The sequence below is a fragment of the Argiope bruennichi genome, chromosome 2, assembly GCF_947563725.1.
Source record: "Argiope bruennichi chromosome 2, qqArgBrue1.1, whole genome shotgun sequence".
NCBI classification, from domain to species: Eukaryota; Metazoa; Arthropoda; class Arachnida; order Araneae; family Araneidae; genus Argiope; species Argiope bruennichi.
The window spans coordinates 21091819-21095792 of record NC_079152.1 but is presented as its reverse complement, the minus strand read 5'-3'; the positions used below and the strand labels follow the sequence as shown (position 1 = coordinate 21095792).

The 3974-nt window shown below is 30.6% G+C and overlaps 1 long non-coding RNA gene across 1 annotated transcript; it reads right to left on the bottom strand.

Moving 5' to 3' along the window:
- Positions 1 to 467: 467 nt before the first annotated feature.
- Positions 468 to 3254, bottom strand: LOC129961850 (uncharacterized). The gene is made up of 3 exons (XR_008783840.1): positions 2570 to 3254; positions 2317 to 2466; positions 468 to 1327 (listed from the first exon to the last, which is right to left on the bottom strand). It is a non-coding gene; the product is annotated as an uncharacterized LOC129961850 (long non-coding RNA).
- Positions 3255 to 3974: the final 720 nt, after the last annotated feature.

Sequence of the window (3974 nt, the reverse complement as noted above, 5' to 3'; positions counted from 1 at the left end):
TCATGTGCTAAATACAAGACTTACGATTGATTTACATTTATTGAAAATATTTTCGAAATTTCAAACAATGTATGAAGACAAAAGTGCATGCTAACAATACGTTTTGATTTATCCTCCATACACAATAAAAATTTTTCTTGACAAGAGTTACTAATCGTATATTTTAAATTAGCCGAACATGCATATTATAGCAAATTTCATAACTTGAAAATTTACTTTGAGAACAAAATTCTTTTTTAAATTTAGATATCTTTGAAAACATAACTGAAATTAAGCATAAAGCAATATACATATATTAAACAAAATAATTTTACACACTTAAAACATTTCAAAAGGCGAATATCAAGATTATGAAAGGAAAATTCCTTAATATACGATAATCATATACATATGGTCTTAAGAACATATTGAATTATTTGATAACTCATTTTATAAATCACAAAGCGAGTTCTAGATATGGACAAGATCATAAAATTGTTTTCACGAGCATTGACGTTCAGTAAAAAATGATACCAAGAGACTAAATTTTGAAAACTACGTAGGTAAAATAAACAGATCATTTTACAGAAAAAAAATTTACATTTTTAAATTTTGCTATGGTAATCGGTGATTAAAAATAACAAATCTCATGGCGAAAAGATTCATTTTCCACTCGCAATGAAGTAATACACAAGGCGAATGAATGTTTTTATTTCATAACAATTGCTATTCCTGCCTATATTGTTGGGTCAATGGTGGCTCTGCTTGTCAACTTGAGCTCTAATAAGAGATTAATAACCATATAGCAATTTTAAGGCGAATTTTATCTGAAATGTCAATCCAACATCCACTCTTGTTGGAAAATTGGTTTATATTACTAGCAAAATTAAATCCACTACGAAATATTAAGTTATCCATGTTAAAAAACCATTTCACCAATGTAGATTTTTAAAATACTTATTTCGCAAAAATTAAAAACAAATTACGTTTTAAGGGAATGAATTAAGATCAATATTTTAAAGTTGGCATAAGAATAAAAGCTTCCAGACAATTTTAAAGATGAAATATTGATTGAATTGCCAAACGCTTCTTTTGAATCCTAGATATTTTGAACATTTCAAGCTTTGCAAAGTTGGGAAAAATTATAAATATTCAGTATCTTGCTCTTAGAATAGAAAGGCACTATTTTTGGCACCAATAAATTTAGGTGAAGCCAAAATGAGTTTTACAAACTCAGGTGCAGAAATTTGATCTCCATTAGTTCCATTGAAAAGGCTCCTAATTGCAAGGTTGAAAGCTCCAAATGGTATCTTGTGCTGTGATCACTTGGGTTAAAACGTGTAGACATCTGAAAATATTAAATTAATGGATTAAATCAAACGATCGAGAATGCCATTAAATGCCAGAATATAAAATAAATTTTGATCTTTAAATCCACTCCAATAATTCAATAATCTGAAAAAATTGTTTCATTGTTATCAATTGAAGCGGAGTCTACTACATCTAGGATTTTTTTTCCCACAAATAGTTCGCATTATGAAAATGTAACTAACCATTTTAATACAATTTTAAATTGATTAAGCATTTTTTAAAAAAATTATTCCAGAATCTTCTGAAACATGCGTGTTTATTCTCTACGAAAGTCAGAAATGGAAAATAATGAATGCTCCAAAAGCGTCCGATAATTATTGTTTAGATTTTAGAATATGGTAGATTTTGCCAGGCTCTCGAAATTCTCAGAATCGCTTAAAAGCGCCGAACGCATCCTTGCATAGTGGAGGGGGAAAAAAAGAAAAGCCCGATATTGAGATATGAGCACAATTCCTTTCGTAGAGATTGCAAATGAATTTTCTAGATTGCCATTTATATACTTGAAAATCAAATGAGTTCGCCTTACTGATTAATATATGCTGGTAACTGCGATTAATGAAGGATTGAGAATTTTAAATATCAGCTGCAATACGTTTGGTTTGGCCCCAAAAATAATTTTAGCGGAGAAATGACAATTATTCAGAAACATTTTTTGCTTATCTTTCATAGGAACATGTCAGATGTTTGATCATACATTTCCCTATTGACAAGAAGGAAGCATATATAGGCCAACTCCATTTTTGGACAATGAATTACTTCGACATCTTTTTACAGAAATTGATCTCCCAGTATAATACGAATGTTAATTCGGTTCTTATGCTCAGAGGCAGCTAAAACCCGAGTTTTTCCTGGAAACTATGGTTTATGTATTTTTTGTGCCTTCGAAATACTTTCTAGAGGGTCCAAATAAAATAGTTTCCGAATATCATGCTATTCTAATAATTTTATTATGATTCAAGAACTTACCATGAGAATGATACTTCAAATTATCTTAAGGAAATTGCCGAGTATTGATGATTTGCATATGGAACCGAGAAAGCCATATTAATGATGGTGACGGCACGCTTTTATCCAAGGAAAAATGCAATGGTCGTAAGTTGTCTGACCTATGAATACCTAATGAAATAACATTTTTATAGGTCTAATTATTTCATAATCAAAAGTGTTTGGATACAATTTTCAATTCGATTTGGCAGTTATCATAATTCGTGCAACTTACCAATATCACTTCAGTACCATTTTTTCCTCCAATCCAGACATCTTCCATATTTAGAATTTGCTGCTAGAGCCGAAATGGTTATTCACTGCAGAGATGAGTGGTATTAAGCCGTTCAATTAGGTGGCCTCTAATTTATTCCTTGCAGAACGCGCTGTTCTAATATCAATTGCAGGACATTCTGCCTCTTTTTCCATTTATAAGACGTTCCATCGTGAGTAAACACGAAGAATTCTGTCAGAATACTTTCAGATATAAATAAAATAATTTAAAAATTGATATCTCCAAAGTGTTTGCTATTATTACTCTAAAAACTGAAATTCTCATTTGTTTTTTCTGCTCATCTCTTGAAGACAGCCTAAGAAGTAGTGGCCATGGTTTTCACCCCACCTCAGACTATGAGAAATCAACGTATTTCGGACTCGTCACTTATAAGCCCCTTTTCTGGAATATGCAGGAATTAGAAATATTTCTTTCACATCTACTGTGCAGGTCGTTATTAAAATTCCGGTAATTTTCTTTGTACTTGTACCTGTACATTCTTGATACTTTAAGCTTTGACTAATATTTCAGGCTTTATAAATTTAATAAATCTTTGATCTGTTAGTCGAATTCCATAGCATCCAAATTCTAATATGCGCTTGAAGCTCCATATTACTGTGCCGTGATCACTCGATTCAAAACCTTTCAACATCTGAAAAGAAATTAATGATTAGTGATATGAAATCAAGAATATATGCCTTTTACTTTTGCTCTTTTATCTACGTCGAAAATTCTAAAATCTGATAAAAATTTGCTTGCAACTTCATTGACAGAAGTTAAAGGTTTTCAGTTTTAATCAGGAAATCTTAAAGCTCACATCAATTCCTTTTAAAAAATTAAGCTATTATCAATATTTGAAATACATTTGTTAAACAATTCATCTCAATATTTGGTTTTAAAAAATACTTCCAGATCTTTTGCGAGAGCTATAAGCGTATATAGGAAAATAAGTGGTGTATCTAATTTGGTAATTGCCCATTAAGCATAATTGTTGATTATACTTAATATAACAATAAGTTTACTCGCTAAACGCTAGAATACTCTTTGAAGCGACCCACAGAATGCTTAGTGGTAAGTTCATGAAATTTCATTTAAGGAACATGAAAATTCAATTTTAATTTTGGACGGTTGCATTTCCAATTTTATGGAATGTCGTATTTAGGTCCTTGAAAAATAGAAAAACCGAATGAGACTCTTGCCAAGAAGCATGTTTATTAACTACAATTTATAAAGGATCGAAAAATGTTGATTTTTAAAAAAAATAGCAATACATTTGTTCATTCTAGAAAGTAAGTTTCCCCGAGTTCATGTAGACGCAAAGCAATTAAATTGAATCATTTTTTGTCTTTTTACAGGTGCGTGTTGG